This window comes from Dermacentor silvarum, chromosome 1 (assembly GCF_013339745.2).
Source record: "Dermacentor silvarum isolate Dsil-2018 chromosome 1, BIME_Dsil_1.4, whole genome shotgun sequence".
Lineage (NCBI taxonomy): Eukaryota > Metazoa > Arthropoda > Arachnida > Ixodida > Ixodidae > Dermacentor > Dermacentor silvarum.
Window position 1 is genome coordinate 372,027,681 of NC_051154.1, and position 26,650 is coordinate 372,054,330.

The window sequence follows — 26,650 nt, forward strand, 5'->3', positions numbered from 1 at the left end:
GGAAACAAAGAAGTCGTATAGTTTCGCCCGAAAGGCAGAGCATCGATTGCGATAGCCAATTAGGGGACCTCTATACGAAGTACGGATAGTAGCTTTATCGGCCGTATAAACTTGTAAACATACGCATACGAACTCAATGAACAAGCATTGTGTTACGCGTGCACAAGCAAAAATGAACACATCTCAATCGATAACTGCGAAAACTCGCTCTCAAAATGCTGGAGTGAGGAAGCGCCGCTGCGAGCAAATTGATCTTCGTGCTGCTTCTCGCATCAACGCGAACTAAGCTGCGAAAACGCAGCGCATGGTGGACTGTGTCCCCGACGCAGATGGCTTTGAAGATACAGCGGCCCGTGCCCGCCGGGGCCGCACCGCGTAGAACGCCCTTCCCGCCCTCTCTACCCTCCCCCCGGCACCTTGCGGCCCGGGCGAGCGCGCGCCTGCGCGAGCTGCGATATCTTGAAAGCCATCAGCGTCGGGGGCACAGTCCGCCGTACGCTCTGTTTTAGTGGCCGCCCGGAGTAGAACGCGCCCTCCCCTCCTACCTCCCCCCCCTCCCCGGAGCGTTGCGCAGGACGGAAGACGGCGTGCTTCTTTCCCGCTTCCCGCCCTTGTGTGCGCGAGATTGAGCCGCGATCGCCGGATCACCCTCGCACACTTTCACTCGCACGTATAGCATACGGCGCGCGGCGACGATTTTATCGCCGTTGGACTTTACACCGAACCTCAGGGCGACGGCGACTGCAGGAATGCACCTAGAATGTCCATCTAATTGCTCTCGCAATAAATGTAATGCAATAAGCAATACAATAACTATACAAAAAAACTCTACAATAAACAATAAACCAGTAAAAAATAATGTCTTGCTCAAACTACAACAATTAATCCTGGGTCACAACATTATAAGAAATGTAATTCCATTCAACAATTGTTCTTGAAACGAAGGAGTACTTAAAGGGATTATTTCGGGGAACTTAAAGGTATTAACCTAAACAATGCAGTTTTTTTGTAGCACATACTTATGAGTAAGGGACGTATCAATTTTCTAATAGCCTTTTACTAACCGGTAGAACTTTAGCTGAAGATTAAAATTTTTATTGCTAACTGAGGGGTAGTCCACTTCGCTTGATTAGTTCAGTAACTGACGTACGAATTAAGCATACGCGTATAGCGCAATACTTTCTTTTTTTATTATCTCTACTTTGTTGATTTTTGACCTGGCCACGCAGTAAGATAGACAGGAGCGCCCACTTGCCTATATTGCAATGACTTTGTTGCGGGCACCTAGTGTCCAAGAAATCATAAGCGCCCAACGCTCCGCCGTGCTCTCTTCCTCCGCTTGCCTCCTCTCTTTTCCTTCGCATTTCGAGGCACTTTCTTCCGTTCCGCTCTTTCCTGGGTGCGGGTAATAAAATTTCATGCCGCCTTGCGCTCAAGTCACGAGTTGATCACGTTTAAAACCTCATAAGCTGCAAAAAATAAGTAAGACACACCGAGCTTTCTTGCCCGTGTCGCCCCGCTAAACGCAATGTTATCGAGGCGAGCAGTTCGCTTCCAAATGCGACCGGAAAAGACGCGACCACGGATGCTATCCACAAACAGGTGAAATGCGAACAATTCGAACGAAATTATAGCAGGGGGCGCGCTGGGCAGTCAAGAAGGAAAAAAGCCTGCCACATGAGCAGAGAAGGGGCATCAACCTTATAAGGTACCGGACACTTCGGAACGACGGCAATAAAAATGACGTGGTTTGTGGTTGGATGCTTCTTTGAGACGAACGGATGTTTCGGTCTCATAGAAAACAGTTTATAGGTACACGATGTGTTGTTATAACGACTCATGACACCAAATGCGCAATAATACTTCTCTTGCATGATTCTATGTGAGCATTTAGTTCCGTGTACGCAGTAATACAAAGAGTGGTAGAGTAAGATGGTGGTATTCTTCTTTGTGAGAAAACAGCCTTCGTATTTTTGAATATATAGGACTCATTTAAAGCGCATGTTATGAACAAGCTGCCAGGAACCTTGCACCATTTACTAGTAAAACTATAGTACCTAGTCTTAGCGTCTTTCTTCCTATCTTTCACGAAGGAGCTGTACTTATTAAGAAAAGGCAGTCAAGATCGTTTTCGGGCAATGTTTTTCGCTGAGTTTTTCGTAGTTCTGCGTGCTGGGAGGGGGGAGGATGATATATGCGCGATGTGGCAGCGAGCAAGAGCATAGACCACCGAGCTTATCATATCGGCAAGCAAGCGCACAGTTCCATTTGCGAGCTGTTGATGGATCACGCAGCCGAATTATCATCCTCCCCAGGAGACAAGCCGCCGCCTCTGGCCGCCACCGACACCGCTCCAGACAAGGTTAATTAAATCCCGCGCCATCTATGATCCCCGTCACGAAATCACGCTCGCGCTGGACGTTACATGAAACGCCTTATCAGGCGAGTCGGCCCTCCTGTCTATCTCACTCCGCCTTCCAGGTGTACACATCCGGAATGAGTACTGCATAGTATGCATAATAGACTTATATGCAAGCGACGTACAGAAGGTGTGCATAATTTCAAAGAGCGTCTTAAGAAATATGATTTGCGTAGAGCTTTAGTCGCTAAAAGCTCAATGTGCTTTGTCCAACACAGAATATTTGTCATCCATAAACCCAAAGATTTGTACTCGTATTCCTCTGATAGAAAAAAGGCCGTTTGCATCATAACCAAAGTGGCTTCCTTGTATGAGTTATTTGCATAAACACTGTTTTTTTTTCAAAATTAATAGTCGTCTGCCACTTCTCACACCATGGTATGCGTTTTGGAGATTTTCGTTCAACCTGACTTGAGCCTTGATTAAGCTAATTATTTAATTATTCACACAGTCGTCTGCCTACAGTTTAATAATAAGATTGATATCAGTTACTATGTACTTTATAAAGATCGAAAAATAGCAGAAGACCAAGCACTAACCCTCTGGGAAACGCCAGAATCAACACCAACGCAGTTTCAGCAAGTGCTGTTTAAGGAAACATTTCATGGCGGTTCGAAAGGTAAGCTCTAATCCATAGTAGTAGCATGCGATTTGTTATTGTAGCCTCTAATTAGTGAAGCAGCTCATTTTGTGATAATCTATCAAATGCTTGAGAAAAATGTATGTATATAACGTCTGTTTGTTTTTATTTATATACTGCGACTGCGAAATCATGCGCAATTCCAATTAGTTTTGTGTTAGATGAACAGCCGCGATTGAAGTCGTGTCGGGCATTGTTACCACTTTTTGCGGTTCAAGAAAATCAGCTATATGTTCAAAATAATATGCTCAAACCTTTTACACGAAGTAGATGTTAATAAAATCGGTCGGTAATTTTCAATGCTTGATTAGTCACCAGCTTTGTGCAACGGTTTGATTCAGGCTATTCTCCAGTTGTCAGGCAACACGCCTTCATTCAGAGATCACTCTGCATATCTCTTAAAAAAGGCATTTGGGATATCATCCGGTCCAGGAGATATCTTGACGTCTAGTTTCAGCAAAATAGTGTAAATTTGTGTGACTTAAGCGCCTAATCTAATTAGCCAGATTTAGTTTGTCCATTGCTATTGATGAGAAATTTCATTTTCTCAGCAGGAAACATCTGAAGAAAAACTAAAGGTATTCTTACCGGTGCTATTGGTGATGGTTGCGTATGAGTGTCCAAGGCAAATCATAAACGTGCTGAGGAACCGGATCCCGTGCACAAAACGGTATAAGTGGCTTTCGGAGTTTTTGTCATTGTTGATCGAGATAATTAGCTTGGTGTTTCGCAGAGCCGAAAATGCTGTGATGAACTTGTAGATTGTGGCTAGGAAAAATTATTTCATGATTAATTAAAACAAGGGCAGGTATGTTGCACAAATTATTTTTGAACCTATATTCAACGGCACGTCTAAGGTATTCCACATTACGCATGAAAACATTCCTTGCAAGTGAGAAAATATTTCAGAATTACGGCTTCTTCTCAAACACTTGTTGCATGGTTTATTCTTATTTGAGTGCAGGATAGTCATTGGCATAGATTTCTGGTGTATTAATAACACCTTCGCGACTTAAGAATGAAATATTTATTTCGTGGGATGCTGTTTTGAGCCGGACATTTCAGATTTTTATCAGAATACATGTGATACATTGCATAAGAAATCATGCAATGTAATGAAGGAGGTCTCAAAGTCGCGATACCGAGAGAGCTAGCTCCTGTTAAACCGCACATAGGTGAATAACATCGTGGTAACCGCAAGAAAATGAGTTATATAAAATGTTGATGCGAGTTGTAAATAACCCGATATGACAATAAGTCGATATGACAATATCATGGCATCTTAAAGCAGTTAACATGAGTAATATGAAATAATCATGAGTTTAACAGGTACGAACACAATTTATTTTCCAACATTAAAATGCATCTCTTCCTAATACCTCCAGTCAATGAATTCCAATATAAAACTGATTTAAAAATTGCAGGAGACTTGTCACAAGTGGTCCTGGGCTTAGGTATGAGGAAGTTGTCTAATGCAGCAAAGCGAGTACATGGTAAACGATGAAAATGATTTGGGTGCAGTGAAGCAAATGTAAGCTTTCCATTCACACATTTATATATGGAAATGCCGATGAATATTTGTTTGGTTTTCCACAGATAAAATACCATGTGGCGCCATCTACGGCAAGTAGCTGCGAAATGCACATTTCACGGCACGCGTCTGTCAATGTTTAGTGTGGCGTCTGGTAGCGAAAGGCGGACTGCGAGTCAAAGAAAATGCACTTGTCTATGCTGTTGTGGCAACGGTTGCCGCAAAGAAAACATGAAAACCATCGAAAAGCTGCGAAACGCGGAAGTTGTTTAATTATTGTAGCTTCATTGTACGCCGTCGAAGCTTTCAATGTGCTTTTCTCGTTTTTTTTCGCAGTCAGCATAGTCGGCATCTGCGAGTTTCATAATTCATAAAAGGCGCCTGTCACTTTTAGCGTGTTACCTTGCCGAAAACTTGATGTTACCAAAAAAATAAAAGCAAGCTATCTTCTTCTGCTTGTGTTTTGATAGCAAACGTTTTGAGCAGATTGTTTTCATAATAATTTGATCATGCTTGCTGTCTCGCATGTTCTCGACCGTGACTACCTGGTAAAAAGCTCAATACACATGAGCCACCGCTTGGGACCTGCGCTCCCCCACAAGCTATGACGCTCACAAGCTTTGGAACACAATGGTGGACTTGGGGTGACATTGCTCGGCTTCCTGGGGAAGAATATGCGGTCGCGATTAGGAGTGCCGCCATAATAATGCAAGAGGCCTATAGCCAACCGGTCACGTCCTTGGTTAACCTCCCTACCTTTCTCTCATCGTTTCCGTCTCTCTGGCGTGTGTAGCAACCTCAACATAAGCGCCATAGAGGGGCTATAGTGCTAAATGTGAGTACTTATACAATAAATTACCCATAAAAGGCCATCCGGAAATAATTTAAAAAATATTATCGTCGGCCTTCTTATGTCCACTTTAACCTGCGCCTACCCGTGTCTTGCTTCAGCTGACTCCAAGATACGCCTGTAAATTTCTCACATTATTCGCATCACACCACCTACTCCTTTACGCTCCCGACTGCGCATTCATTTCTTTCGAGCCCACTAGGCTACGGCAACAGGTAACGGTTACCTCTTGTGCGCCATTAAATAACCGTCGCAACTCCAATGTTTTGACATAATTTCAACAACGTCAGCCATCTCCGATTCTTCGCTCGATACCTCACAGCGAAAGCTTCCGCTCTTGCGATAGGCATTTTCACTACAAAAAGGAGGGCTTGTCATACTGTGTGACGTGGAGCAATGCATAATTTGTCCTTGCTTTTGAGGCGTCCGTCAAAGTTGTGGAAAGCGCAGCTGCGCTTCTATTGCGTGCATTGCCTTAACTGTTGTCGCTCGACGGGCTGCACTGGTAGCGTTCGCTGAAGTAAATACGTGCTCAAAGGCTACCCGTGGTGAAGAAGACTTTTCGTGAGGAAAGCGCGCAGTCATCCCCGAGCTGCAAAGAGAAAAAGCTGGGAGTACATTTTTCATTAGTTCTATGAAAATCTTTGGCACATACACAATCACAGGCTGAAAAACGTTTGGTGTCCGTAAAATTGGATAAACATGATAAAAGATTATATTCTGACTATTCTATTTTTCAATATAACTATTGAAACTGCAAGAAAATGGATCTCTTGGGAAAAGTAATATATCAATATGATGGGTTCGCTAACGCTAACAAAGGCGCAATGCTAACACCACATCTAATATGACAGCTGCTGCTTCAATATTTTTCGAAATAAAAAAAATCGTCAGTCGCACAAAGATCGAAATGCCCCATTATAATAACATTACTTGCGTATTTCGACAGTCATCATAAATCGTGCCGACAAATCTGTCAGCCAAATATGGGGGTATCCCATGGAAATCGTGTGGTATGTCGGACTTCACAATCATAGCTGCACCAGCACATAAGGCGCCATTCCTTTCTTTGCGATAGTCCAGCAAAAAACATTTTAACTAGTTTCTGCGTCTGTGCGCAAATTTCAAAGAGTTTTCAACTCACGCCTTGAGCAACAGAATGCCGTCCCTTACTTACATTTTTTTCTCGCTTCATTCCAGTTGTAGGAGAAGCATTCAAAACTTGTCGCAGTGACGATTATAGCAGCGAGAACCGCCAGGACGGCTCTGTAAGTAGAATTTATGCAAGAAAAGTAATAACAAGGACAAGTTGTGCAGAACTGTACGGAATATGGCTATTACTGAGATCTCAGATGGCATCAATATGCTTAATTGTCATGGTGGTTGAACAACCAACTTAATCTAATATACATTTATTGACTGTCTTCCTTCTTTGAGCAATAAAACCGATTAACTTCTCTATTTACCTTTGTTTTGAAAAACTAAGTAGCCCCGCAATTCTCTTTGTTCTAGTTAAATGTGACAACCTATAAAAGAATCTAAGAAACTTCAGTAAATCTGTAGCATTGCGAAAACTGTAGAATACACATTATCAAGATACTAGATATTTTTATTCCAGTGTAAGTGCTTCTCACTTTCACTTACATGATGCAAGTTTCTGTGGTAGTTGGATCCACTTCCTTGTTTGTCACGCAGTTCTTCACAGAAATGATCGAAGATCCTACCACTGCAGGGGTAAATATATGATCGAATATAAAATAAGAAACCTTTTTATTCGTAGAAGAGTGAAGAGTTCTGAAAGCTAGGAATGTAATAATAAGTAGTTGTTTTCTCGCTATTTTACAGTTATCTTGCTGAAACCGGGCGGCATGCTCGTCAAGTATGCGCGTAAGTGAAATATCTCTGAGTAAATGCGGGCGTTATTTTTTCCTTCTCTTTTACCAAGCATGCATCGCTCTTTCAGTGGCATATTTAGCTGTAATTTCCGCCTGTTTCTTTTTTTTTTCAGGGAAAGGGTGTCTTCTCGTATTATCGTGAGCAATGGTCAAGTTTCATTCGTAACATCAAATTTGTAAATGCGTAATTCCACGCTAACTGCACCAAACTTCGCGCTAGACCATCTGCGATCTTTTTCTAAAAAATTTAGATGCTTGCAGTGCAACACGAAATGTCATTCCACGACACACTTTGCCCGAAAACACATTGCACTTGCTCAAGCACCACCTGAACTTTCGAGAAGCATGAAAGTGTGCAGAATAAAAGGCGTTGCCAGAAATTGAAATTCATTGATGAAAAATCAAAACTTATTTTTCTCAAGAGACTGCCAAATGGCTTTACACCTAAAATTGGATTCATCGATTAATAAGCCTTCCTCAATTTTTTAAATTTGTTAAAAATCATGAAAACGGTGATTATTCGGTTTTTTTAATAGCGCCATACAAAAACACAAATATTGCATTAGCAAGTATCCAGGAATTATAGTTTAGGCTGAAATTGTTTTTGCGTAGATATATTGAGCAAAAGTACACACAGACACCTAAAAATAAAGAAAGTCAATTTTGGCCTATGTTTAGCCGCCAAAAAAATGTTCAGGTGGTCCTAGTAAAAACACGCTAAAATTCGCTTGTGACATAACTAATATGGACACTTGGCAAATAATTCGTTTGGCAAATATAACATATATGGACGCGAATGTTCACGTGCCGATAGAGGAACGTATATAGATAGCCCGCACTGGCTTCTCAGTACATTTTTTCACCGCTGGGTAAAAAAGTTTTCCTCTCTGCAATAAAAGAGCACACGTGCGACCCCACGGTCGCTGTTTTGTCGACCTGCTTGGCATCTTCACACGGCAACGGGATGCGCATCGACACCTATGTGTTTGCTAGACGACTACCTGCCCTGAAAATAAATGTTTTGAAAGCGGCAATAATAAACCTAAATATAGCTCACGGTAAGATTTCTAATTCTATGAGTCACCACAATCTATTTTTAGCGAACGTACGCTTTCATAACGTCGCGTCCATTCATGTTTAAGTACGCTTGACGTGGGACAGTCCAACAACAAAAAAGAAAAACAAAGGAAGGAATGAGGTTTCCTTTTTCTGCCATTGTGCCTAGACAGAAATTAGCCGAAATTAAAGAGGTCCTGAAACAAGTTGGTGCAATTGGCGTTGATTGACGCAAATACAAGAACCCTATAGCAAACCTTCGCGGAATTTGAATTTGCTTGTAAAATGGTGTTTCGAAAAATCTGGGTTCAACTGTACTTGAAAAACATTCGTAACGGCAAAATGCCAAAGACAAGCACAACCCAAGCGTTCGTCCTAGTGAACTTCCAAAACCTATATTTTTATTCTAATACGACGACAGTAACATTGCCACTTACACGTGCGACCGATGTTTTCCAGCTCTTCAGCGCTGCAGGCAGCGATGAAGCACACCCCGAGAGTAAGTTTCGGTAACCTGCCGTCCGTCGCGTACACCGTGAAATTTTCTGCCTAGATGTAGACCGGTATTCAATTCATGAAAGGTGAGAGACGTGGTTAACACTAATGACAGTGGATATTTGAAAAGTATCCATGAAAGCCGTGTTCCGCGTATACGCAAGAGGATCTTCATGATCCTGTGATAAGTTTTCTAGCGGCCCAAGTGCTGTCCAATACATCTCTATTTTGCTATTTCCAGCCTCAGCCCAAGCAATCGAATGTTTTGTAAGGAAGGATAATGGCTCGCAAATTACCCAGCGTCACCAGTATATCTTATTGTTGCCCACCGTCATAACACCATCAAAATAAGCCTTGAACACGAAATACGCCAAAAAGTGCTCTTGCTTGGTGTCAGAGATTTGTGGCGCAATGTCATCGGACACCGGAGGTTATGCAAATGATGAAAACATATAGAGGATGTCATAAATATTGCCCAATTCCTTCAAGTACAACACGTCGTCAAAGTGTGAAAATTTAAATTATAAAAATACACAAAAAAGACCAATGTTGCTAAGCTTATTAGCATTAAAAAAGCGGAAAGCTTGGCGTATTTTGTTTGGATTCCTACATAAAATGACAAGTGCGAGTGAGTATGGAAAATAAATGAACACTCGGAAACACTTTTTTTTTAAATATGTAACAAAACAGTGAGCACTTTGTTTTGCACCGCTGTGTATGCAAAATATAGTGTTGGATGTATTGTGACTTTATGCTGTTTGTGTCTGTATCTGCTCTCTGCTTTTGTAACTGAGTTTTAGCTTCGGTAACGCCGTGAATGTAGGTATTGTCTCAATAAATTCAATTGGATATTGTAAGTCAGGATTTCATGATCTCAGAATTACAGATTATATTTTCTCGCGCATCAATCTTGAAGCAGCTTGAAATGCTTGGCGCAGTTTTCAAATACAAATAAAAAATAGGGGCAGCTTCACACTAGTGCTGCGAAGACTGGGCAAACAGCCAAGCTGGCCACCCCACCTATTCCTTTATCTCGGTTCGGTCAAGTTTTTGCGAGGTTATATTTCGAGACTCGGCCACGTTTTGCGCAAAATCACCCCGGTATCATCGACAGCCCAAGGAGCAACGAACATTCGGTCATTAAAGTATCTGGACGCTTCTTGACGCTCAAAAGTTTTTGCTCGGTTTCGCGGGCTCGTAACTCCGGATCTTCTGCAAATCGCCGACGTTTCGCCGCGGCTTCGGCGGTGCGATACTCGGGATCGGACTGAAGTCATCTCACGCACTCTCGAGTAGCTGCGCGGCGGCTTTCGCGCCGCGCTTTCCCTTCTTCGGGAGTGACGCTCTTTTTCGGCCGCCCCATCTTCGCGGCGATGGGCTCGGCGCGGAGGCGCGGAGCTATATATGCCGTGGGACGGCGCAGTGACGTCACGGCTTAGCTCCGCTATGCGCAGCCGCGGCAACCACTCCACACGGCGCGGTGACGTCATTGTTCGGCAAAGCTAAGGCGAAGCGATGCGGCACGCGCCAAGGCGTCACGGCTCACGCAGAACGTGCGAGGCTCGGCGCGGTCGGCGCAGCTGTTGCGAAGTGTTGCTAGGCGACGCATGGTGACGTCATCGCCAGGCGGAAGTTTTGCGGCGTACACTCGACGGACCATCCTCGAGCTTAAACAGCTTTGCTAGTTCACAGGAGCATGTACGATTGCGTTTCGACCCTTTCTGCACTACATTCAGGATCGGCCTACATTTATGGTCTATGTTACTCGGCGCAATGAAGAGCTTAAACAGCTCGGCTGTTAAAAAATATACGGTGCTTTGCGTGCAAAGTTGCAAACTCAACTGTGAGACACGCCGTGGTGGGGGACACCCCGGATTATTCTCACCCTCTGAGGTTCTTGAAAGTGCGCCTAAATCGTAGTACACAAGTGTTTTTGAATCTCGTCTCTTTCAAACCCATGACCTCGAGCTCAGCAGCGTGACCCCACAGCCCATGAGCTGCCGCGGCGGGTGGTGCAATTTTCGATATAGGTAGTTTCCTAAGGCGAATAATTGATGGCTACTGGTCACAGTCAGAAATTGGAAGTATAATCTGCGTAGATTTTCGCTGTTAAACAAATTTTCATGATATTAACAATATAAATCTTGAATGGCAGAGTGTCTGACATACTCCCCTGGGGAACTCCTGCAGTGATGCTAAACATTCGGACTGGGGCCCGTAAATTGTGATCTATTAGATACGATGCCTTAAATTACTTCCAATTAGTGTTAAACCTGCTCTGCAAATTCCGTGACGCTGTCATTTATTCGAAAGTTGGCATTGCTTATACCACGGAGAAATTTACGAAGATAGCTAGAATGAGCAGCTGGGATTGGAAATTGTCGAGTGGCAATTTTTTATGTTTGGAAAACTCGTTTTTCGGTCCACTTTGCATAGTGACATCCTTGCTGTGCTTCAAAAAAAGGAAATATTTTTTTGCAAAATACCGCTATTCTAGGGAACATCAATTTTCTGCAACTTGCAAAAATACAAGTTGGACAGGTATCGATGTTTGACTTCAGAAACGGTTTTGTCTTGGGATTTGTAAATAAAAATAAATCTGGCAACTAGAACTTTTTTAGGAGTCACTGGAAGATACGCTTAATTACGAAAGCACTGGTGCAAGCAAACCCACAACTACCATAACTGCAGGACGTTGATGTCAATGGAAGTGTTAATAATGCAGAAGCACAAGCAATATCTTTCGTATCTTTTGATAAACACTGCATCTCAAACTATTGCAAGCTATAGCTCTGTGCACAATTGTTGACTTATTTATTATCCTTTTCCTGCTCATTTCAACTGCAATGCTATTCCTACATTTCACGAACTGCGGATGACCTTTTGCGTTATCTTCGTGTGCTAATAAAGATTGCATTATGAACGCGTGCTACTGATGATTTGGTCATGTGCTTGTTCTTTGAGTTCCTTGAGAAGAGGTACAATGCACTGCTTCCATTATTCAAGTGGCTTCATCTTGTGATGTTACACTCAGGACCTGTTTAGCCCTTCATTGACAAATATTGTCTACAGGCAATACAGGATAATTTTTTTTCCAGCGGAGTTTTGGTATTTAGTACGAAGTTTCTGGCTAAATGTCTTCAGCCAACGCCGTATGGCAGGCGGCAAGCGTCATTTGTTTGTTTAGAGCAGGAACACAACACGAGGTAAAAAAAAAGTTCAGCCTGCGACTCGCTTTCTATTAAAAGCACAGCCAGAGGAGACAGACTGATTCAAGATCTCCGGCTGCAGGGGTGTCACAAACGTGATGTTAAGCAAATGAAATGTACACCTATGGGTCACATATGGCGAGAGCTGTTTGTACAAATTCAAAACGAATGCATAGGTAGTTTGGGGTGAAACCCACTTCTAGTTTTCTACCGAGGGCTTCCCCCCTATTGCTGAAAAAAGTATGGTTTTTTATTTCGTTGACTATGTTTATTCTCGACCTCTTTTGCATGTATAGATCACATATGAAGATTTTTTTAGTATTTATATGTGCCGTCTCTAAAGTATGAGGGATCTGTAAGCCAGTCTTAGCTAGGAATTTTGCTTTACAGTGTCAACTGTGTGTCATTCAACAAATAACATACCAGCGCAATATTTTTAATGGTGTTTTAAGGGCAAAGTTGCAAGCATTTAAAGAACGACTATACAGTGTCACCTCGGTTTCTCACTCGCTTTCGGTGTACTCCCCGCAGCTCTTGCCTTCTGGCCGCATACTCTCATCAAATCTAAGCCGTGAAGCACAAGCTACAGGTTCCATCAACACACCAGAAACGAGACTCCTCTTTTCTTTGCCACTTATCACCCTCCGAACAGCTAAAACACCCGGCTCTCGTCACATTGTCAGTATAGTCCCTCGTCGGCTGACCAATCGGCAGCTTTTACCTTGGTGGCGTCACGTGCAGGAACGTGCTCACGCTACGACGCCCCAAGGGATTGGGAAAGCCGGAAGAGGAGCGCGGGATTTGTTTTTTTTTTCTCCTAATCTGTGCTTTTGGTGCCGCTCGTACCGCTGCCATATGATTCAAAGACGGTCGTTGCAGTATTCTTTACTTTAAGTGTGCGTTCAGTAATGTGTGTTGAAAATGTCAGGAGCATAGTTTACGGTTCGTTAACTCCTTAATTGTTCTGGAGAAGCTTAGCTCGTCAACGCGATCTTGGGTAATATTGCTATGGATGAACTCAGCTCGTCAATGACAATAATCCTGTTTTTAAAGAGATTTAGACGAACTCAGTTTGCCCACATAGTTTTTATTTTACTACATAACCGAGTGCAGTACCAGCATTTGAAATCACTCTTAATTTCACTTTTTTTGCTTTTACTACATACATTTCAACACTTTTTCAGCGCCTCGAAGGCTGCGTTGATTGCCTTCGTGTTCTCCAATATACGTAGATGCCAGCCATTTCGCCAGCGCAAGAGGAGCACGTAGATGGCAGCACTTTGTCACTGCTCAAAGACCACGTTTTTGGAAAAGCGCACGTATTACGTCTTTTGGCAGATTTAGAGCGATGGCGCCGGCCAATGACAACTCGCACGTGAGTCACGCGTGCAAAAAAGAAAAAAAGAAAGCCGCTGCTTGACTCCCATAATGAGAGTCAGCGTGAAAGCGATGCATTAGAGTTTTGTTCTTCGAGTGATGACGATGATAGTGTTCTCATTGCTTTTTCTACCGAAAGTGATGATTCGGAAAGTGAAGACGGCATTGACTTCTCCCGAGAGAGGTGCAGAATTTTCATGCTTAAAAATGAAGCAAATGGGTGAAAGAAGGGCTTTTGATTGAGTGAAGTTTGAAGATAAGGCACAAAAAACCAAAATAAGGTCTCTTTTCGTCAAAAGAATAAACTACCGGGTTATGTAGCGACTAACACTCGAGAACCTCTTTACATGTGGCGAAGCCAAACCAAACCTTGGCAGCTCTAAAGTTTTTTTTTTTTATATGACCAATACGACAGCATGTTTACGGGAAGGTGCAGTCATGATTTGATTAACCGTAGGTATACAAGAAAAAAACTCGGTCAGAGCACGTTTCGACAAAGGAATCTGTACTCGCTATTCTCGTTTTCGAAACACTGGCTCCTGATAGAGGTTTCACTTGTAGGCTCATTGTGGATCATTTTAGAAGACAGGTACATTTAACAAAAAAGTATGTGCAGCGCCTTCTTCCAAATTACTACTACTTGCGTTCATGCGTTTTGCGTAATTCATTCTTTTTGGAAAAATACTGCAACATAATTACAAAATAAAGAGGAGCGCACACGAAAGCAAGCTCACCTTTCGATGGGAGAGTAGAACCGCTGGGAATACATCCCGAATTAGTGCCGGATCATCAGCGATCGAGACGCGAACGTTGCAGTATTGGCCCCTATCCTTCTCGTTGCCGTGTTCGTCACGCACCACAGTTTCAATGCACTCGTCATAGGCACCCAGATCGGCATTGGCCAGCTGTAGTAGGCCAGTCGGGTACTTGGCCGTCGCGTCGATGACTGCACCAGAGTTCAGATAGACAAAAAGACAGACAGACATACAATGAACTTTATTAAAGGCCCTGAGGAGCACCGCCGCCGTTCAGGGCGGCAGCGCGGCGGGCCGTTCCCACGTGGAGTTCAGTGCAAAATTAAAAAGCGTGACATTCACGCTAACGTTAATATCTGACAAACTCCGCATCAGCCCACTTAAGGTATGAGGCCACGTGCTGGGGAAAAAAGTTTTAAAAAGTTTAAACAATACAAATTATTGGTCTACATCATAAAGCACACTTTTTAGGCCCATGTGAGCGTTTTAAAGTTTGCATTATTTTTTCAATATTTTTATTATTTGAAAAATTTCATTAAATGTGGGTCTCACGCCAACAGTCATAACTCTAATTTAACTCGATAAAAAACACAATTTTTGGCAGTGATATAGGAGAGGCTTTGATCTGTGCAATGAACCAAAATTATTGAGATCAGATCAATTATCGAAGCATAGTGATGAAATAACCAAAAACATGTGTGCTTCCAATGGGTGCGCCTTGGTGTAAACGGCCTCCATATCAAAACTTGGGGCACGATTTTAATTGCTGAGGTTCATTGCACACTCAATAACGTGAGAAAGAATTGTGCCAAGTTTCACAAAAAAATCTTTATTAGGGAAAAAGTTATGAATGTTTGTGTTTCAAGAAATCATTAAAAGATGAGTTCTGAGAAAATCAACAAAAAGATTTCAAAGCATAGCGCTTACATAAGATGATCAGGAGAGCTAAAATCCCCTATATTTGTAGCCAGTTTTGTCTTGGGTCTTGCCCTTGTCTGATTTTGCTCGTGTTGCACCTCGGCTTCCTTTTTTTTTTCTAGCCTGCTTTTCAGTATTACAGGTATTTGCTGTACGTCCACAGGTCCGTCGCCTTGTACTGATTGCCAACAAACTTTAATTTTGTGCGCCTTTGCGCTCTAAACTTCCCCATTCTGTGGCTGCCAGTAAGAAAAAGTAAGCGACAGAGAATAAACACATCCATCACACGATCCGGTTGTCCTTTAGCGCGCGTGCAGCCTCCATAACGTAAACAACACGTGCAAAAGATTGCACGTCCACCTGGTGAGGTGTTTATTATTTTAATTGATAAATAAAATGTTGAAAATGCTATTATGGTATTGCTACACTTTTTACGAGATACGATTCTTAAATAACCAGCAAATAACTGCAAACCAGGGCATTTTTTCTGTTCCACAGAAAACTGGCACTTTCAGTTTCGGTTTCGTAGACGCCGGGTGGGTTAACATTTTTTATGTATCTTTTGAAAGCAACAGCGTAGGAAGATACTTTTTTCAGCAAAATGATGTAGAATAAGTTCGTCATCTAACAAAGCAGAAAACAAAAAACCGACATTTTGAAAAAAAATACAATTTTCACTTGGCCTCACACCTTAAGTCGGCGGGTCGATCCATCAGACTATAATGCTTGGTCGTGTGGGTCATGTTGTGGGAGTCTCCGCGCATTGCCCGTCTCGCATCAAATCTATATCCTGCAAAATCCTTTACTCGAAATGATCATTTATATAGGAAGTATTTACGAACTAACAGATTTGATATGGGCATTGATTGTTGTGACCTCAATGTGTCGCATACAGACACTCGTGAAATTCGCGATCTAGAACGTGGGCTGAGGCCGTCGCGCTGCAGATTGATAATTACCGGTAGCAAGCACCCTTATCAGTGCTTCAGTCTTGCAAACGCGTCAATTAAAAGACGACGGTGGCATCTCTTGTCTATCATCATCGTACAAGTAGGGTTGGAGCACTTAAATATAGAAATATCTGTTGGATCCTGACTTCACACACTGGGAAGCTGCTCTCGAAGCCCCGCAGCACACCTCCAATTTATATGGCAGCTCCCTCCTTTTTCCTTTCTAGCCTTTCTCACCTTGGAGCTGAGGCACCGCCAACTCCGGTGTCAACTAAGGCTACCAGCTTGCGTAGTAACCATTTGCTCTATACATGAGAATAACGAAGCCTAAAATAAGACATTTACACCACAGTTTTTGCAGTGCGACTATGATTCTTCCATCCTCTTGGCAGTTTTGTGTTTTCCGTTCTCCAGGTATCGAGTAAAGACAGAGGTCTGGCTAGCCATGTTGGCAGCTTTGTTGCCTTATAATTTGTCCCGCGAAACCCAGTAGATGCGGTTGTCAGAAGTGCGCCGTGGCTGGTGGGGCATGGATGGTTGCGGCTGTTAGGGTTATCTGGTAATTTGCGAGGTGGGAACGCTTTTCACATACTTCGGAAGCGAATTCACACTCACTATCAGTATGCTTAGAACAAGACGTTGAGATGGTGGGAAAGGCGTTTTCATGCACCCGTTCAAGCCGATTTGACAGCATTTCTTGAGCGAGTAGTACACTGTAAAAAAAATTGCTTTGGTTTTACGGCAAATCTGCTGGTAATTTGTGACCGAACACTTTCCGTAAGTAAAGAACGGTCATTTCCGTAGAACGGACAACCGTAAAAATAGAGACCGTATTACAAAATACGAGTGCTTATGTATTCAGAAAACGGAAGACTCTGTATGCTGAATCGTATGGTTCGACCGTTAATGTACAGGTGCTTTCCGTATTCAGAAAACGGAAGGCGCTGTATATTGAATCTGTAGTATACGGTCCAACCGTTAAAATACAGGTGTTTTCGTATCCAGGAAACGAAAGGCTCCGTATGCTGAATTTGTACTATACGGTCCAACCGTTAAAATACAGGTGTTTCTGTATCCAGAAAACAAAAGACTCTGTATGCTGAATCTCTACTGTACGGTCCAACCGTTAACATACAGGTGTTTCCGTACTCCGAAATAAAAAGGCTCCGTATGCTAGATCTGTACTATACGGTCCAATAGTTAAAATAGAGGTGTTTTATGCATTGTTTTACAGAGCATATTGATTGTTTAGAGAATGTACAATCGGGGACAGAAGTGCCCAAAATGTGCGAATGACGACCAAATTTTATTGGTACACTTTCTGCTGGGATCAGCCACGCTAACATTTGCATTCGGAAAGTGGTCTGCAATGCAGATGATAGCGGCTGTTAGTGCAGAGATGCAATTTGGTCGACACTCGCACATCCTGGGCATTTTTGTCCTCGATAGTACATATCCTTTAATGCAAATGTCATGAATGCAGCTCATTGCATAAGCAGCAGGTCGCTATGGAGAAAACTGTCTGGCCAACACATTGAAATAGCTCAAAAGATCAAACACTTTGCTTTTTGTGATATGAATGAATTGCACGACATATATACAAATAAGTGCAAAACTTTATTCATCAAGTACTTTAGATCACAGAAGCAATTTTATTTTCTTCGACCACTCGTCTTGCACTGTTTCCTGGTGAAAGCTGTTCCCACATGCCTTGCAAGGATAAACTTGCTGCTGTTAGGAGAAACAAATAATATTGGTGAATATCCATCCTAAAGGAAGTGGCAACAAAAGACAATCACAGAACACAACAAAGCGGTAACTGAAGTATTAAAAAACCATGAACGTGGTTCAACATTTTCAAAACAAGGGATGTTGCTGTAGCCAACATTTCGACAGATACGTGTCATCAGGGCAGCAACTGTTTTCCTTGACAGCGGTTTTGGATGTGCATAGCTCACTCGCCCCTACCCGCATCTGGTGCATACAGTAGGTCAAGAGAAACGAAAGTGTTAAAATAAAGGTAGGAAGGGTGTGTTTCGCAGTGATTGTGATGGAGTGTGTAGGGGCACTGCTGTAAGTTGTTACAATGAGTAGGGATGACCTAAACAGAAAATGATCTGTAGACCTAGTAGACCTTATTCCCAGAAAACAGAAAATGATCTGTAGACCTAATAGACCTATTCTTCCCAGAAATCAACAAAGGAATTAAAATAAACTGTTTGGACATTTGGCAAAAAAAAGCTATGAAGAATTAGGCAAAATAAACTTTGTAACATGATGTGTCTGGTTAAGGTCAGTGGAAATGGCAAATGAAGGTACGTTTTCAATAAACATTTCATCAAGATCCGATAAAGAAAAAAAGATATTGGTCAAATATTAAATAAGTAAGGACAGCAAATTAAACTGGGTATGACCATAAATAGTAAAGAACAGCCTGTGAAAAAAATGGGACGGGAAATGATAAAAGGTGCAAGATAGGGAAAAGTTTAGCACTGTTTACTGTATGTTCATGCCACTACTGACGACTTGAAGTTTCAGTCTTCCTGCTGAAGCTGTATTACTTGGATAAGGAAACGGATTACTTTGCAGACAAGTCTACATTCAGATTCTGTTCAAATCTTCAATGTAATTTTATGAAAGAAAATGGTATGGACAGTCCTACTGGATGGGCATTCATTCAGCAGTACCATCCACAGGTATTAGCTTAAAATTTATTGGTCTCACTGGACCTTAGCTCTTGGGAAATCATTAGCTGTTTTTTTATCACAGATGCCTTCAAGTTATATCGGTTGGCAGGAGTGCTAGCAAACAACATTATACTTGTTGCCGCAGTCAAAAGTGATATTTGGTAACAATGAGTAAAAGAAGCAAACAGCATTCTACAATACTAATTCAAGTCAACCGAAAAAGCTGCTAAAATGAATGTACCCTGGCCCCCAATACACAATAATTGCACATCACATTGATGCTCATCGTGTCGATCATGCTATTAGAACACTAGGCATCAAGTGAGGAGAACAAGGAGATCAAAAAAATTAAATTATGGGGTTTTACGTGCCAAAACCACGATCTGATTATGACGCACGCCATAGTGGGGGATTCCGGAAATTTGGACCACCTGGGATTCTATAACGTCCACCTAAATCTAAGTAGATGGGTGTTTTCGCATTTCGCCCCCATCGAAAATAAGGGGATCAGAGGGCACATCCTTTTTTTTCGAACATTAAATGTACTTCGCATTAATGTTGCCTTCCAACTTAAAGGAGCAGTTTGCGAGATGGTGACCGACACATAAGAAAACTCATGACATTCTGTGCAGCAGAACAGCATGCGCAAATACACTTTTTCCTGCAAAATGGCATACTGTAGTGAAACCTTGTGCACATGTGCCAACCTTAGAATTTGAAAAACACCACAGTGGAAGACACAAAGTGTTAACTTTGCTAGAAAATACTAAAATTATATGATTATTCATTCAAGATTCGCCGACTTTGCTCTCTACAGGTGCTGTAAACAGGCACCCTGCTTTTGCAGTTGTAGCAACAATGATCTGTAGAGCAGATGAGGAGAAATGGTTATAAAGTTTACGCAGGAGTATACGCCGCAAATGACAATCCACTTCACATTTTAATCTGGTGGAGGATGCGTACTCCAAAATAGAAGAAACTAGTGTACCCTAAAGATTTCTGTGGCCGATGCCTGTGCACTAGCAGGTACACATAACATGGCAGTTGCAATTATATTTCCACAAGCTATAGTTACTGCAAGCTACTGCCAATGTACTGGTCCACAGCTGTAATACATTTAGGGCAATTTAAAACTCTCTAATGAATTTATCTCATATAACAGAATTGGAATGCAATATCTTGCAAATAAGTGATGCTGTATGTGCCGTCCCATACAATGAAACACCTTTGAAAAACCTGAATAGCCACCTGGGCCGTGACGAGAGGTGAAGTGTATTCTGTGTAAACTAGTACAGCTGCATAGTGTAAAGCTCTGGAGAGTGCATTCAGTAACAGCTGTGAAGCTTTTTTCTCTTTTTAAACTGCACACAGTAAAAACCTCCTTACAGTTTTGAAAAACTCTTTTTATTAAAAAATTTTCTGCGCGCAAACAAACAAGGACGAAGAACCATTTGCTTAAGAACCCAGAGATCTGCTCAATCCAATCAACAGGACACATCAACAGCGCATATAACAACACGTGTGATAAAATTGCCACGGATCAGCGCGACCCCATCAACATAAAAACAGCAATGCACATAAAACGAGCACTTAAGATGAAACTATGTTAAAGATAAGATGACAGGAGCGAATTCTCTTTATCTAGCAATGAAACAGAAGGATGACTGATGCATTTTTACTTTCGTTTTGCAATCCAGTGCACTTCCACAATTTCCCTCGCGGTTTGATTTCGTTGCCTAAACAATGTGCCGGTGCTTCTAAGACAAGGTGAGCACGCATGTTCTTGACAATGCATGGCCTAATGCTTACTAGGGCCACCTTTCAGACTGGACAAGTGTTCCCTTAGTCTTGTGTTAATGCATCTTGCAGTCTGCCCTACGTACACATGACCACATGTCATAGAAACCTGATACTCAACATTCTTCGCACAATCAAGAAATTGGTTCTTATGCGGATGTTTAATACTACATTCTTTCTTTGCATCACCCTTACTTTCGAACTTACTTTTTACTCTAGAACACACATTACCTCTTGTTTTTAGCCGAAAACACCACTTTTACTTCATAACTCCCAGCCACCTTTTTAAGTCTGTGTGAAAGGCCATGCACATATGGAATCACTGAAACCTTGAAAGCTAATTCTTTCTGCCTTAAATTTTTTGTGCATAGTTCCTTATCCTGCTTAAGTTTTTCATAAGTCTAGCACATGACGCCAGCATCACAGCGAGCAGGCACCTACCCGGCCTCTCTCAACCGATCAACTTGCTCAAGAAAGGCAATGTTTACTGTGCGGTAACACGACTTCAACAATGCTGACCGGCAACATGAAATGACTATGCCATTCTTCACAAGCCTGGAATGGCTTGAGGCATAGTTCATGTAGCTTGTTAACAAGAAACTGTAGCTTCTTATCTACCAGTACTTGCAAAGTAAAATTTAAGCCCTTGCCTAGAGTCAAAGGCTTCTACTACTATTGAAGGCTTGACTTTTACTTTGGAAGTATCGGTAGATAACAAGCTAAAGTTCCTTTATGTCAAGTTAGAAATTCTACCAGAACATGTGTGTTGGTCATTCACGCCCCGAGCTGGAAAACCGCTAATGAACTATGCCTCAAAAAAATTCCAGGCTTGTGAAGAATGGCATAGTCATTTCATGTTGCCGGTCAGCATTGTTGAAGTCGTGTTACCGCACAGTAAACATTGCCTTTCTTGAGCAAGTTGATCGATTGAGAGAGGCCGGGTAGGTGCCTGCTCGCTGTGATGCTGGCGTCATGTGCTAGATTTATGAAAAACTTAAACAGGATAAAGAACTATGCACAAAAAAACAAAGCCAGAAAGAACTAGCTTCCAGGGTTTCAGTGATTCCGTATGTGCATGGCCTTTCACACAGACTTAAAAAGGTGGCTGGGAGTTACGAAGTAAAAGTGGTGCTTTCGGCTAAAAACAAGAGGAAGTGTGTGTTCTAGGTTAAAAAGTAAGTTCGAAAGTAAGGGTGATGCAAAGAAAGAATGCAGTATTAAAAATCCGCCTGAGAACCAATTTCTTCATTGCGCGAAGAAAGTTGTGTATCAGGATCCAATGACATGAGGTCATGTGTACGTAGTGCAGACTGCAAAATGCGTTAACACGAGACTAAGGGAACACTTGTCCAGTCTGAAAGCTGGCCCTAGTAAGCATTCGGCTATGCTTTGTCAAGAACATGCGTTCTCACCTTGACTTAGAAGCCCCGGCATATTGTTTAGGCATCGAAATCAAATCGCGAGAGAAATTGTGGAAGCGCACTGGATTGCAAAACTAAAGGAAAAATGCATCAGTCATCCTTCTGTTTCACTGCTATATTCGCTCCTGTCTTTTCATCTTAAGTGCTTGTTTAATGCGCATTGCGGTTTTTATGTTAACCGGGTCGCGCTTATCCGTGGCATTTTTATCACAAGTGTTGTTATATACGCTATTGATGTGTTGTGTTGACTGGATAGCACCGATCTGGGTTCTTAAGTAAATGGTTCTTCGAAAATAAAACCAGTTGTTTGAACGCAATCGTGCTTGTGTTGCTCCTTTTCTTCGTCCTTGTTTGTTTATGCATAAAACATTTTTTTGTAATGAATCTGTTCCACTTAGGCAGACTCGCAGTTTGGCTTCCTTTTTTTAAAGGTAATGACACGTATGGCTATCACACACATGTACAGTATGACCTTCATTTACAAACAAAGTGAACAGCACTACCCTATGGGTCAGGTGACTTGTTTCACACATTCTCCCAAACATTATTAGCGCGGGACGCTGATGTTGGCAGGGAAACTGATTTATGGAGCAATATAAAGTATTAAGTACTCAGCTCTTAATGTTTTCTCTGCTGTTTAAGCATCGTTGGGTCTTATAGTAAGAAAATACGGAATACAACATGCATAATTCACGACGCAACCCCTTTGGAAGTATTTAGTAGTCTGAATTATTATGGATTGTATATTTAGATTAGAAGAAGGATTTCATTCCACTGCAAGAATGGCATCATCCCAATAATTCTTGCATTTGGTGCTATATTTACTTTAATTTCAGTTGGAATGTAGATCGACAGCGATATCGCTTGACATGTCTTCGATTGACTGTTTCTCCAACTTAAGCAAACTCATATTCTGAAATGACCTTGTAGATGATACCAAGAACTTGCTCAGCAGGAGTATGTATAACATTCACGAGATCTGAGGCTGTTGAACGCATATCTAAGAAAGCCTGGTATGCATGCTGCTCTCTCATTTAATCAGCAAGTTTCTGGAAATCATCTATAAGTTTTCTTGTGATGAATGTAAATTTGCTTGGACGGGAGAAACATGGAACTTGAACAGGTGAATTATGCAGCATAAGAATGATCTCAGCAAGAAGCAGGCATCAAGAAGCATTGTCGCTCAACACGCATAAACCGTCAAAAGAATTATTGGGATGATTTAAAATTCTGGTAGGGTAATGAAATTTGTTTTCTAATCTATATCTAAACTCCTTGATTATTCAGCCTTACCACTACCTTTGCCAGAAACATTCATAGTCATTAGCCTACCTATGCCAAATTATTGCGACCAATATTCAAGCCTTCCATAAGCTGTTTTTTTTTCACTGCCAATTCTCTGAGGGAGAAGAGGTGTCTTATTTTTCTCTACCTATTTCTCGTTCACTGTTCACTCTCAAGCTGCATTAAGCTTGAGCAGGTTCTATGCTTAAAGCTGTGATTCCCTTTCCCTCTGCCATCTTTGACCCACCTGGTTAGCTAAGTAGGTAGAAAAACTGCAGAAGAAAGGTTGTGGCGCTGAGTTGGACTTGTGCCCCAAGGAACCTTTGCACGGTGGCTCGAGGAGCAACTGCTTGTGGCATGGAGTGGCTCAAGCTGTGATGAGTTCACTTTGTAAAATCCTGCTGGTTACTGCTGGCCCGTCTTTGCCGGAACAGGAATGAACGTTGGCAGTCTACAGTCTCGGTTTCTTCCTTGAGCGCCATGGCCATGTAAAGAAACCTTGTCTCGACAGGCTGCATAAAAAAGGATAATTTTCTGAGCTAAGTCTTTTTCCTAAAAGAACCCATTTAAAGTTAAATTTGTAACTTTGCGACACTTTCCGGGTGATGCCAGCGGTACTTCATTGCACAATGCCACAATCATGACTGAGCTGTGGCCATTCTGAATACAGCTTGCAACACGTGACAAGACCATATATACAAATGCAACCAAAATAGTAAACATTTGTTGTAGCTTCTGTATATGGCACTATTCGAATGAGACAATTGTAGCACTCTTCTCAGCTCAGTAAAGTTATTTCTAGTTATTTTACTTTTCATGAGGAAATTGCCATGAGCTTCTCTTGAAAAGTAAGTAAACATTCTTGCTTCAGTTTATTCTTCAAAGTCTTGCATCACGAATGGATATCAGGAACCCATTTACACCACAGGCAGAGCTCCATATGTTTAAAAACATTATAAATCAAAGTACAATATCACAATTGTCATAATCGTGTCATGCTAGTATTATTGGTGGCTATGGCTGCTTCAAGCAATTATTTTTCATTAAGGCGGAAACAGTTAGCATCTCAAATTGTTTGCAGCAAGGGTGTACAATCCACAAAATCAATCAAAAAGGTCACATTTTGTTCACTATTCAAACATTTAGGATAGGTTACATACAACAGCTAATAAATAATGCAAGCTTGAAAATCTCAACTGAAGAAGAAACCAGTTTTTGAATATGGAGCAAAATGCCACCAGCTCATGTGGAGTACACCCTTACTATCTACTCCAAGCGAAGAATGTTGTTACAGCAATGCTTGAACACTATATGAATGTAATAATCAACAACCTTAAGCAGAATCTTAACACCACTAAACAAATTGTGCTTCGAAGATTCCTGATCCGAAATTCTCAACAAATTGTTCTGGTGTTGTACGTGTTAAGCTTGTTGTGCGTTCTGAAATGCAAGCTCACAACATCTACAATTTCTCTAAAGGTAATATCAGCTTTGTCAGGATAGGTATTACGTGCAGATAAAGTGGATAATGCATGACATCATGAACACTCAGATGTGTTTACCATTGGGCTCACTCTCGCAGCCATGAAATTATGAGATGCAGACACATTTTACGTTGAAACTGGTTTTGTGGAGTACTGAATGCTTCCCAGGCTTCTCCAGTTGTGAGAGCCGTCTCCCCTACACAAATGAGTGATGAGGAATAAAAAAAGAATTTCAACATGCAACAATATGTTGGTCATTTGCTAGTATGCAGCAGGCTTTTTGACTCCTAGCTTGCCTCACACAAATCTACCATGCACAGTATTTGCTTTGCCCAAGCATCAGCCACTTTACGATGCAATGTGTACAGATCCCTTGCCTTTAGTTTTTCTGCTTTGGAAACAGTTACCGTGGGTTCAGCTGGCATCGACAAAGGGGACATAAAATACTATGTGCACCACTGATCTCTACTATGTTTTGCTGGATGCCGCTTCGCTGCCCACAGAGCCAGGCGTAGATGAAGCCAGCGGAAATGCAGTGTCGTGCAGCGGCTTGTCCCAAAAGTAGGGCATACGCTGCACTTACTAGTGTGTGCCGTTGCACAATATTGCTGCCATAAAAATTTTTCTTCGTGGTTTTCCACATCTAGGCGATGTCTCCACATGTCTGGTGAGAGCTGTTACGATGTTCTGAATCCGTACGTGATAAGTTTTTCTTACAGAAAGCATTTTCTGATTGACAAGTGTTTTCAGCACGCGCCACTCATGTTAGCGATGCTGTCAGTGCTGTGATGAAAAATTCTGGACGTCTTCTCGAAATACTTCTCTGGACTGCTTCGGTAGCTTGCGGCACAAAGCGCAAGCATTATAGCAGAAGAAATGCCGCACTCCTGTGCAGGTGAAATGCCACAGCAAAGTCATGAAGTACCAACTCCTGGGACAAGGTTGGCTTCAGTCGAAGGCGCTCAATGCGCTATCCAGCCCCCCATAGTAGAGCTCAGTGGTGTGCTACCTTTTATACTAGCTTTGCTATCTAGTCGGAACATTGGAAACAGCTCCCACCTTACTTTTCTCAACCTGTGACATGCAAACCGAAAGTCGCATCACTGTATTAATTCTATGGCTTTAGTTTTCTAAGCGAACTGCCTGCATATTCTAGCATGTTGTTAAAAAATATAGTTGGCACGTTTTTACTGTTACAAGACAGGTTAGTTGGCTGACAGAAATGTGAAACATGTTACCAGCGCTCTGATAGGATGCAAAAAGCAGAATTGAAATTTACTTGGCACAGGGGCTACAGCAGGCAAGTATGGTTACTGTATGCTCTATTGTTGTTTCAAGTAAAAGTTAAGTTTTTATGCTGTATTTCTACTTATTCTGAACCATCAAACTGCACAATCAATGTTCCAAGTTTATACATTCTTGGCGTTTGGTTGCCCATGTGATTTATTCCCTATGAACACAGGCAGTAATCCCTCTATATTAAGCAAAATGAGTTAGAAAAAGAAATGTCGTGATAATAGTCCACAATTGCCGAGGGCAGAAGTAATGGCTGATAGCACTTAATTGAAGCTACATAAATATTCAGTTTTCTCACAGCTTGTTCAGCAAGTAATAAAGAGGTATGCTGTGCACCTTTGCATGACCAATGCAATCTGGTGAGAGACTGTGCACTGAGTCTGCTTGGTTGTGTTCGGCAATTTGACTTTGGTATTTTGCTATACATAATTCCTTGAGTATTCGTAGCTTACTTTGCGATAAAATGGAACTTGGAGCAGTGGTCATCTATACATAAATATTTGCACATAAATAATGCAACCACAATTACAGCATGATAAGGGGGGGGGGGGGAAATGAGACTCTCACAAAAAAAATATTACGATTA

The 26,650-nt window shown here is 41.9% G+C and overlaps 1 long non-coding RNA gene across 1 annotated transcript in view; it reads right to left on the bottom strand.

Moving 5' to 3' along the window:
- Nucleotides 1-17,725: 17,725 nt before the first annotated feature.
- The window catches only part of LOC125942426 (uncharacterized), a 65,125-nt gene continuing 56,200 nt past the window's right edge, over nt 17,726-26,650 (bottom strand). Inside the window, exons 3-4 of the long non-coding RNA XR_007465099.1 lie at nt 23,532-23,796; nt 17,726-17,826 (exon numbers count right to left, since the gene is read on the bottom strand). This is a non-coding gene — a long non-coding RNA (uncharacterized LOC125942426). The remainder of the gene's footprint in view (nt 17,827-23,531; nt 23,797-26,650) is intronic.